Consider the following 12,196-nt stretch of genomic DNA (forward strand, 5'->3'; position numbering starts at 1 on the left):
TCTGAAAAAAATAAATAATTGGTCTTCAAGCACTTTGACATGAAATCAACTTCAACATTTTGTAATTATTTCACAAAAATAGGTTTTTATCTTTCAACCAACTCTAATAGGAGTCCAAAAATATGAGTCTCTCATAAAATATCAGAAATAAGTAACTCTGAAATGCTTATAGTTTTAACAATCAGTAACTTCTGAGTTTAACAATCCTTTAGAAAGTTGAAGGATGTGCTCCTTTTAGAAATGTTATAAATTTGGAAAAATCCATGTTAGATTTAATGTTAATTTATAAAATTTAATCACTGTTTAAAGTGGAAAATGCAATGTTTTATGAAGCTGCTTGGGTGCCTGGATAATAATGAAACAATAATAACAAATAGGTCTTATATAGTGATTTTCCTTTGCAGGTCTCAAAGTGGTTTACAAAAGTAGGCAAGTATCATATCAGCATATTACTTGTCCAAACACTCCAAATCCAATCTATGGGTACAAGTAGCATCTCCAAATGGTGATGAGCATAACAACCTAGACTGACAGAAAACAAATTATAATAATTTAGCATATTTGCTATATCACCAAGTATTCATGACATTGATTTAAGATACAAAGCACCCAACCCAATGGATACTATCATCTAAGAATGAGCTAATATATTAAATCAAACAAAACAAAAGGAAGATAATAGAGTACACTTATCAGTCTTGCCCACACGTAACATTCAGCCTCAGAGATTTACAAGTCTCTAATGAGCAATGAAACCCAAATATTAAGCTTAAAATATTATGAGAAAAGGTTACTGGAGTAAACATCAATTAGATAGACTGGGATAATATATTTATAAAATTCAGGGATGTTTCATGGAGCAGCAGATAACTATCGAGTATAATTTAGTGAACAGAGTTTAATAGACATCTCAGTAGTCCCAAATTGGGTACTAATTAGATTATAATCTCTTTGGGGCAGTGACTATCTCTTATTCTGTGTTTGTACAGTGGCTAGCAAAATGGGGCCCCATTTCACTTGGCTCCTAGGTGCTGCCATAATAAACAGCATTAATAATAAAGTATTAACACAAATAGCTGAAGATGTGTGACATTCAAGACTACTATTACATACATGGTTTGTGATAGTCCCCAAATGACTCCTTTTCTGAAAGTCATTAGAAGATAAGCCTTGATTCTTGATTTTTTAAATATCTGTTTTTACATGGAAAAGTGGTTTTAGAGAGTTGTAGTGATGGTTAAATGAATTTGTATGTATGATTTGGGAATCCAAATCTATTCCACACATGAAAGCTTGGATCAATGTTGCATGCATGGTACAAAATGTCAAAAAACAAGTCCTTCTCTTTTCCAAGAAACAACTGGAAGATTTTGTTCTCATATGGGACTGGATTGTGCCTAGCCCTTCCCTCAGAATGCAATATGAGGAACCTATCCCCACCTCAGTTCAAAGTCTGCATTATTGTCAAACAGAATTTCAATCCTCACACTTAGGAGTGGGGAGGGCTGCTTCAACTCTTTCACCCGCTGCACCAGCCCAGGACGGACTTGCAGGGAGAACTACCTGCGCCCCATAAAAGGGAAGAATCGTAGACACCATTTCCCTTCCTGCCAGGCCTTTCTGGAGGCACTATGCCTCAGGGAGTCCGGTATCCTGGTGTTCACCCCCTGTGATACTGCGACACCATGTCATTTAGCAACATCTGTGCCCTGGAGATCATCCTGTGATCTCTGCTGTGAGTAGCTAACTAGTTACTGAGTGCTCTATACATGCAAAATATTATTGCGATAACATTTTATATTTGGTGTGAAAATACAGATATAATTGAACATTATTTTTATTAATGCTATAATATAGTATCTGACATAGACATTTATCTATTCAATTAAATTTCTAGCAAATTAGACCAGTCAAACCGCTGATTGCCATAGATTTAACAATTTTCTTATCATTACCTAAAACTGGTGATGCAACTGATCTAATGAACTGTGGTCCTCATTACTATATTCAGCTGGTAATGTAGTAACTCCTCGTACCATATTAACTGCATGTGTACTAATGACAGCTTTGCACAGGTAATTGCAGAGGCCAAAGTTATTTTACACCTTTTTTCCTTTTATTTGTGTTTCTTGCATTTAACATATAGAAGAACAATATTTCCCACCTTGAGAGCATCTGCATACTTCAGGGGATGGTGTCAGACAAAAGAGAAGATTACTGTGGGTGGGCACAGCTGCAAGACCATATATAGCCACAGACACTCTGCAAATTGGCTGCTACATCTGCAGGTGGCTGCTTGTAATTCATTCACTTTCCTTTCAAACCCCCACTTGTCTCCCATAAGGAAATTAGGTATGGGAACAGCTCACATGTACAGGGCTGCAAGCTCAGTCAGCAGACCATTTGCCCAAGATTCAGTTGTCAGCTACCCACTAAGCCTTATGTAGAACCAAAGGAGTCCCCTCATCTCAGCAGCAGCTAATCTTCCTGTGAATTGTGGTTGGGCGGCAGGAGAAGAGGAGTAAAACCTAACAGATGAAGGTAGGAGAGGAAGAGTCAGCATACACACTCACAGAAAATCCATCAAGAAAGAAAATAGAAGGGGAAAGGGAGGGGAGAGAAAATAAACATGAAAAGAGATAACAAGAAAAGATAGAAATGGAGATGAGAGAGAGAGAAAACAGGCAGAAGAGTAGATTTCAGCACTGACTCAGAAGCTCTAATTTGGTGGTCTGTGGATCAGCACCTCCAGTCTGCTGGTCAGGAATCAAAGGGCAAACCTTTGTAGTATCAGTGGCTCAGCATTTCCACCTTACTGGGCTGAGGTCTAGACCATCTCAGTTTCTTTCGCTCTCTGGGTTGATGACAAAGCAGGGGACTTTCTGAAGTTACTGATTCAATATTTCTAGTATTCTGGTCTGTTGTCAGGACTCAGGATTCTGTGAAGTCACTAGCTCAGCAACTTTCACATGCTTAGATGATGTCAAGGCACAAGCCTCTGTGAGATTACAGGCTCAGATCCTCTCCAATGTTGGAATGATGCCTAGGCACAAGCTTCTGAATGGTTTCTTGGTAAGACCTCTAATTTGCTGAGCAGAAGTCAAAGGAGAGGACTCACTGGCTCAGCCTTTCTAGTTTTCTGGGTTGATGTAAAATAATAAGTAGAGCTGGGCATGAAATGGTTTTCTCATCCCATTAATATTCTTGGGATTTCAGAAGTGTTTCCTGGTCTGTACTGAGATGAAACTGAGACATTTTAAGGTATTCTAAAGAGACAGACAGAGATGGCCCCAACCAGAAATACTAGGATAGTCACCTGTGATGTGGGATACCTAGGGTCATGTACTTGTTCTAAATTGAGCAGAGTAGGAACTTGAACCCAGGTCTCTCTCACCCCAGGTAACTGCCCTATCCACCAGGTTATGGGCTAAGTGGGTCTCATGTTTTGATCAGAAATTCCAACCTGAGAAAATTTTCCAGACAAAACTTTATTTGAACCAATTATGGTCACACAAAAAGTTTCACAAACTGACATTTCCCAATTAAAAACAAAAACAATAAAACATTTAATCAACAATTCCAGGTGAGCTACTCTAGTAACAAGTGTTTGTGAAGTTACTGGCTAACCATCTATATGTTTCTGGGATCTTTGACTTTACTGATTCAGTATCTTTATGTTGCGGGCTGATGTTTCAAGATGTAAGCCTCTTGAGAATACTCAACATTTCTATCCTGCTTTGCCGATGAGAAGGCACAGACACTGGTTAGCTTACTGGTTCAGTACCTCTAGTTTTCTTACCCAATGTCAAGACACAGATGTCCATGAGCTCATTGGTACTACAGTTCTAATTTGTTGGTTTCTGTGAGTTCTCTGGTTCAGCATCTGTACCTTCCATCCCTGATGTCAAGTCACAGGCCTCTGACACTGGCTAAGCACCTCTAGTTTGTTGGATTGATTTCAACACACAATTTTCTGCAAGGCTACTGGCTGAAGCTCAGCGTCTCTACTTTTCTGTGCTTTGGTAAAATTGCAATCCTCTATGAAGCTATTGGATCAATACTTTTAACTTGCTGGGCTAATGTGACACTTTTGTCATGTTTTTGGCTCAGTACCACTAGCAGGCTGGTTTGCGGCCAAGGCAAAGTAACTTGTGAGGTTGCTGGTGCTGAACACCTAGCTTGCTGATATGAAGTTTAGGATCTCACCTTTTGTAAATCACTGATTCAGCATCTCTAGGTGGCTGGCTGATGATCAACAGAGGACTCTGATGCTATTCTTGTAGGGTGACTTGGGGAGGTGCTTACTCCAATACAAAAAAAGTTTGGAATCACTACACTGCCCTTGCTAATTTGCATTAATGACTGGGAAACTTGTAACAAATTATTCACAGACACATTTACCAGATCTTTAAACAGGTATGCATGTCCACCTAAGGGTCAGTCAGAATTGCAGAACTCGTAGTCAGAGAGGCACATGTTTGCTCCGTCCCTGCTCCCCAGGGAGGTGTAGAAAGAAGACCGAGCCATGGCTCCACTGATCCCTTTTCATTCTATGCATCTGGCAGACAACTGGTAGGTAGTATGCTGTACCCCATGAAGGGTGTAATAGTAGGAGAGAAACCACTGCATAACTCCCGGTACTCTGTTTGATCATTGTGGAGATATATTGCCTCCAATGTCTAAAGACATCATCATGGTCTGAATTTAATCAGTTAGGAAATACATTGTATTTATTTACTTTGATAACTATACTGGAGTGGTAATTATTTGTAGTATCACAAGAATTGCCATACTGGTTCAGACCTGAGGTACATGGACTCCAGTAATGTTTTTCTGACAATGACCAGGTCCACATATTACAGAGGAAGGCGTAAGAATGCCACAGTAGGCTGATGTGAGATAATCTGCCTCCTTATAAGTTTTCTTCCTGATCTCTAATAGTTAGAGGTTGACTTAAATAAAGACCTCATAATATTTTTGGTATTATCCACAATCCCATTCTTCTTAGGTTCAAATATCTTGTTAGTTTTTTTCTGACTGCAGCTACACACTGAGCACAGGTTTTCCTTTAGCTGTCTACAGAGATGCCCAGGACCCTTTCTTGGGTCAATTCTGTTAACTTAGAATCTTGTAAGGTGACTGAATAGTTTAAATTTGTCCATCCCCTCCCACCCTCAGTGTGCATCAATTTGTGTTTACTAGCACTGAATTCCATTACCTTTTTATTCACCTGAAGTTCATTACAGTTCTCTCTTGTCCTGATTAACCTAAAACCAATTTTGTCATCTGCAAATTTTGCACCTACCTATTCACCCTCACCACTTTTGAGATTGTTAATAAATATATTAAACTACATGGAACCTAGTTCAGAACCTTAAGGCCCCCACTGCTAACTTTTTGCCAAGATGAGAATTGATAATTTAATCCTACTCTCTGCTTTCTGTCTCCTAGCCAATATTTGATCCAAGACAATACTTGGCCTCTCATCCCACATCTGCTTAGCTTCTTTACTGTGGGATCTTATTAAAGGTCTTTTGAAAATCTAAATAAATGATGTCAACCTGTTCACAATTATCCAATACATGATTGGCATGTTCAAAAAAATGTACAAGCTTAGTAGAACAAGATTTTCCTTTTAGAAATTCAACTGGATAGGCCCAAACAGATCATGATCTTCCAAGCATTTTGTTATTCTGCTTTTAATTATCATTTCAACCAATTTGCCATATCGAGCTTTAAAACTTACAAGCCTATAATTATCTGGATTACACCAGAGACTTTTAAAAAATACACACACAATTTCCTACCCTCCAGTCTTCTGGATTTGTGGCTGTTTTTAATGAGAGACTGCAAATTTTGATTAAAAGTTCAGCCACTTTGTACTTAAGTCTTTTCCATACTATTGGATGTATGACATATGGGTCGGAAGATTTATTGCTTTTAATTATCAGTTTGCTCTTGCTCTTCCTCTGACAGCACAGTCTTTGATAGTACCTCATCTGTGTTACCAAGAAATAATACAACCAGACCAAACATCTTGAGTGGTGAAGACGGACACATAGGAATCATTTAGCTTCACAGCAATATCATTATCATCTTTAATTGGTCTCTTTATTCCCTGGTGATCCAACAGTACCATCAATTGTTTTTTAGTTTTCTTATTTCTGATATAATTTACAAGAATCTCTTGTTTGTTTTAAACTATTAGCTATTTGTTCTTCTAACTGTTTTAGCCCTTCTAATGTCCTTCTTACGAATTGTCTCATGTAATATAGGCTCCTGTTTATTGATATCACTAGGATCAGATTTCCAAATGTTGAAGGATTTCTCAAACCTAGCCATATTTACTCCTTACCTTCCTGGTTCCCTTATTTTTCCTTGTCTTCCTGGGTTCCTTTACATTATTCCATGGTGTACCATGCAGTACTAGAAAAAGTACTGTCTTCTGCTGAGTAAAATTAATAAAGTCTTACTAATATGTGATCGCACTACAACATTCTACTGTTAAATCTGCAAGGGAAAGAGAGAGAAGACTCATGTGGAGATTATAAATGTACAGACTATGAACACTCTACTGCATTATATGGGGTTAGGAAATTCTACTTCTCCATGAAGTCCATTAGGAACTTCAGCGTGGTCAATCTGTTTTACATGGAGGGTACTCAGATAATATAGTAATGAGTAGTATTATAAGACCATAAAAATTAACAAGTCTGGAGTGAATTGAGATTCTCCTATGTTATCAAGGTTCTTTGAGTTATAGTCTTTAAAACAGATTTCCAATATTAAAACAAACAAAAAAGAAACACATTCCCAGAAATGGTAGATAGCTGTATAATTTTTCTTCATCTACAATTTTTAAATACCTACCACCATAGAAAAGCAAATTATTTTAATGCCTATACCATTACATTATAAGACTATGGGAGTTTGATTGGTTTCAATTCTTGATTAACTAAGCAGCAGGGAGTTAACAGCTGTAGCTCTGTGAAAAGTATGAGTAGTCCTATTATAAAATTAACATTTGCTGACTCGGATAATGTAGTGTATTGTAGGTCAATTGCATCATCTGTCTTTAGCTGTACATAATAATTGCTAACTCTATTCAAAATCATATTCTAAGCAATCTACTCTGTTAGGACCTTCATTAGGTGATGTACAGAAAAATAGCTGTGTCTTTAGAAAAGTATGGCTTTAGGACAAAACAATAGTCAGTTTGATTTCAAACAAAAAATGCAAAATATAATAATGCTTTGTACTTATACAGCATTGTATATCTGAGGATCTCAAAGCACATTAAAAGCATTGATTAATTAAGATCCTTTACCTTCCTGTCAGGTAGATAGAGTAAAATGCCTTTTAAAAATCAATATAATACATTAATATTAAATTAAAACATTCCACAGTTCCCACAGTTGTTTCTTATTCTAAGAAAGGAAAAAACAAATCTCTTGTATCTCAGATAATGTTTGAATGCACTATGGAAAATAATGAAAAGTGATAGAATCAATCTTGAAAATAAGGGACAAACAGAAGGAACCATACTTGAGGCTATATATCAATATTAGTCTAAATCTAGGAGCTATTTTAAATAGGGGACAGGCTTGTTAGACCATTGTCTGCAAACTAAAATGCTTCCTTCACCACCATCCTAAAAAGAAACCATACACTGCTAGCTAAGGAAAAATTGAAAATAAAACTCCAGCAGCATGTGGTTAGCTAATGGAGATCCTATATAACTGCTTGAGTAGGCTAAAATAACATGCATATAACAATAGTACTTTCTTATATTTACACAGATTGAATACAGAAGGTAGGCTATAAATCCTAGGAATATCATTAAATCATTACCGCTTATTGAATATTTACATAGAGTTCAAGGCTAAAAGCAACAGAAAAGGAGGTTTCATTGCTTATTGGCATTTAGGCACTGAAATACAAATTCTATGTGTTTAGCAGTATTTTTCAAAGCAGTTCTAGGCTGTTGGTTTCCTGTATGTTTTGGCAGTGCATTCTTCCAGACAGAGCACTTCATTTCTGTATTTCACTTTGAAAGCCTTGGCATGCAGCTGACCCTTTGGTAATTCTATCACTCTGCTGGCTCTGAACCGCCTAATAAGCAGCAAAAGGAACTGAAGATTTGATTGCATGACAAAAGACTATATAATGTGAATGCTGTCAAGCAGCAGAAGATGGAGGCAATAAAAAAAAAAAGACTGAGATTAAAAGCTTTGCCACACATTTCTGGCCCCTTGGGAAAAGAAATGCTAACAGGACATAAACCAAGTATATAATCTAGGGCAAGATATACAGACTCCCTGAAAAGATTATCTTGACAAGTTCCTCATCAGCATCATTTTGAGATGAGAACCTAGGGAATCTATGAGTCATTGAATCCAAACTTTCTCCAATTTAAATCTACTGGTCTATAGAAGATGATCAACATCAATATACAAGCAACAAAGAGTCCTGTGGCAACTTAAAGACTAACAGAGAATCTGACTGATTCTTGCTGCATATTTATACCTGCCCCTGGAAATGTCCATTACATGCTTCTGATGAAGTTGGTATTCACCTACAAACGCTTATTCTCCAATACATCTGTTAGTCTTTAAGGTGCCACAGGACTCTTTGTTGCTTTTTACAGATCCAGACTAACACGGCTACCCCTCTGATTATTGATCAATATACAAGTTCTGTCAATTTTGCCTTTTTAAAATTGTTATAAAATCCTGTTAGTAGAGAAACTACTCATGTTCTGAAAAATGTGTCAGTAATGTCACTTTTATAGTATAGCAATATGGAACTTTCATTTGTAAAATTAAGTAACCTTTCAAAAAATCTAACAGAGAAGAACAATTTGGTTACAAATCAAATTAACAAAGGAAACTTTCTCATATCATTATGCTATTTGTATTGGAAAACATTGTTGTGAGATGAAAACGAGATATTGCAATGTAACATTATTAATTTTGATGTTATATAAAAGCCTACATTATTTACGCATATCACTATATGAGAGCTTGTTTGCGGGATGTAATGGACTTGTCAAAGAAAGACTTGAGTACTTCTAAGTTTGGATATGTAAGAATATTTTCCCCCTCCAAAAAAGGAAGTTATCTTGTAACGTTGGAAGGAGGGCAGAAGACACTGGATGTGGTTTAATTAGGCTGCAACTTTATTCCTAAATGTCTGGGAGTACCCAAAAGATAAAATTGTACAGTGCAGGTAACTCCATAATAATTTACATATTCCTGGGAAACTGCTGGCAGCCTTCCCCCTGACCTATCCTGGCCCCAGCCAACCCACTGTTGGGACCTCCCTTGAATGAGAATAAAGGGAGAAGCTATGAAGGAGGGGCGGGGTTTGACTCCCTGCTGTACCACTCATAGGAGCCACAACCCCCCACTCCCCGTTTCCTGTTTGACTCCCTGCTGTACCAGTCATAGGAGCCAAAAAAAAACCCTCTCCCTGTTCCCTATTTCCACTCCTTTAAAGATTCTCTCCTTTATATCCTTTCTATTTTATCTGATCACTGTATCCATTCCCTACGGAGTACATGCACTGGGCATCAGCCACAAGTAGCCACCAGCAATTAGCTTGGCTGTCTCCCCTCTCTATACCTAACCAGGTTCCCTGACTTCTCCTGATACGTTCTGGCCAATATTAAAGAAGGTATCAGCTCCCAAGTTGGCCCCTGTGTGCTATGTCTGGATGAGAAATTAGCAAACCTGGTCCAGATGAAAAGACTTGGGCATAAATAGTCCCCTCTCCTCTGGTCACCTGGAGGTAAATGGGTCAGCAGCCCTGCGCTGACCTAGTATGAATCTGCCTCCATGTGGCAGGTAACTTTCTGGCTCTCTAGTCACCCTTCAAGGAACAGGACTCCTTCTCTGACAAGCCTGAGAAAGGTCCCTATGCTTAATGTGCAGTGAGGTCATTGTGCTACTTTATATCATATACAGTGGGAGCAAAACATTGTTAATAAGGTAAATGAATCAATAATAGTTATTATGAAAATCTACTTTGTTTTTCCTCTTACAATATTGATTTAATTTTACTTTAATTCACTGTAACTTTAAAAAACAAATAATCGAACTATTCAGAGCTAGGATACAAAAAATAAACTGGCAAAACTCATTCAGCAGCTAAAATTGTGTAGAAAAAATACAAATACCATTCAGTTATGTATTCTGTATGCAAGTTACATGTGTACAATATATGTGCCTCACAATAGTTTTATGAGGAGTCTGATATTATAAATATTATAAAGAGGAGCTAATAAATTGTATTCATTATGACTAATTTAAAGCTTGACATGTGTAGGGTAAATTTTGAATAATTCCATTCACAGCCAAAAAAACCTGAATACTATCTAGTCAGAAATGAAATAGTATAAATGCCCAATTCATCCTTTTGTTACAAATGTTTCAAAATGGTGAAATTCAATTAATTACCGGGGGGGGGGGGGGGGGGAAACCTGGTGAAATGAAGTGCAGTGCCAGCCACATCACACTTTAACGGTCACTTTAATAAATACATATTCATTTGTAAAGCCCCATCCTGAAACTTTTCAAATTTGTCATACTGTAAACTCCCCCTTGGTTACTTATTTATCTTCATCCTCACAGTTATGTCAATGGAACATCCAGGAAATGAGCAGCAGAAAATGCTGAAACCTCTGAGTAGAAAACAATATATGTTTCTTTACTTTTAAAGTATTTTATCATTTGTTGTATCTAAGGTCCCAACTCTGTAATCATTTGCATGCGCTTAAGTTTTGTGTTTATTTTTAAAGTTGAGCATGTGTATAAATGTTTACAGGATCAAGGCATGAGCTGAATGTATTCCAGTGATAATGTTGGAATACATTTACAATAAATGACTTTTCCTGCTAAAAGTAATCAAAAACTCATCCACACTTTGGCATTCAAATGACTACAAAAATAATATTATCACCTGGAATATTGCAACAACATTAACTTTATCCTTTAAGTCTCCCTAGGCTGGGAAAAGAAATAACAGTAGCTATTATTTTATAGTGTTAGGTGAACTGCAAAATTAATTCTAGTTTAATTCTTCCCTTTATCATTACAGATTTCCCCCCTACACACATACCACCACCACACAAACAACTCTTAATCCTCACCATCATGAAGGCTTACTTATCATTTACTTAAGCTTTCCAGCCCTTTCCTACATTGGTGAATTTTAATATTTTCTCCTACAGCACATTGCTCATGAATGGTCTGACATTGGTCCAACTCCCAGTGAAGTCAATGGGAGTTGAATCAGACTCTAAGGTCCAAATTCAACTCCCACTAAAGCCAAAGACTGGATATCCCATAAAGTTCCCCAACAAGGCTGATACTTCAGACTCAAGGATGGTCCTTACACTTGGAAGCAGCCCTATTCACAATATGAAATAAGTAACTTCACTGGGGCTACTTGCATGAGTAAGCAGCAGTAACTACAGGCCCTGTCCAATAATTAGTAGTGTTCATATCATTTTAAAATCACTAATAAAAGCACAAGTTAAAGTTATGAAATGCATATCCAGTCCAAAAACAATTTAGATGAGATAAGCCAATGACATTAATTTTATTTTAAATTAATTGTTATATTCAACAAATCCTCTATATTTTCTCAATCCCATAAGGGGTGAAACACCCTAACTTTCCATTGAAGGTAATGGAAATTGAGAGCAGTCACCACCTCCCAGGGCAGGCTTTATATGCGAGGCACAATAACCCAGTGGACTAAATGAGAGACTGTGATGTGGTATGATTGAAATATGACCATGTATATCATTGTTACTACCACTGTTATACAATTGCAACAAATCATATACAAAGTATGTCATGTAAGGTATCAACTATGATTATCCTCTTTATATGCATGTATCATCTTTGTACGTACATTTATGAATATTGACTATGTACCTGTATTTCAAATGTGTTTGCTCCTGGTATCACACCTGCCAGGTAATTTACATTCAGTCTGGCCAGCACATTGTGATAGACTATTAAAGAACAGTTAACTCTCACAATGGGTCATAGAAGAAGCTCATCTCCTCCTGGTGAGCCTGTGGATGTTTTAGTAAGAATATGGGCAATGGCTGCTCCTGTGAGTCTTCAAAGCATGTAAACACATGTGACTTGCTCATGTGACCCTGGACTCCATATTGTGTCTGTAA

The 12,196-nt window shown here is 37.2% G+C and overlaps 1 long non-coding RNA gene across 1 annotated transcript in view; it reads left to right on the plus strand.

Annotated features, from left to right (window-relative positions):
- The first annotated feature begins 2,330 nt into the window (after nt 1-2,330).
- LOC135983996 (uncharacterized) overlaps nt 2,331-12,196 on the plus strand; it is a 40,547-nt gene continuing 30,681 nt past the window's right edge. Inside the window, exon 1 of the long non-coding RNA XR_010601901.1 lies at nt 2,331-2,541. This is a non-coding gene — a long non-coding RNA (uncharacterized LOC135983996). The remainder of the gene's footprint in view (nt 2,542-12,196) is intronic.

The sequence above is a fragment of the Chrysemys picta genome, chromosome 1 (assembly GCF_011386835.1).
Source record: "Chrysemys picta bellii isolate R12L10 chromosome 1, ASM1138683v2, whole genome shotgun sequence".
Classification (NCBI taxonomy): Eukaryota; Metazoa; Chordata; order Testudines; family Emydidae; genus Chrysemys; species Chrysemys picta.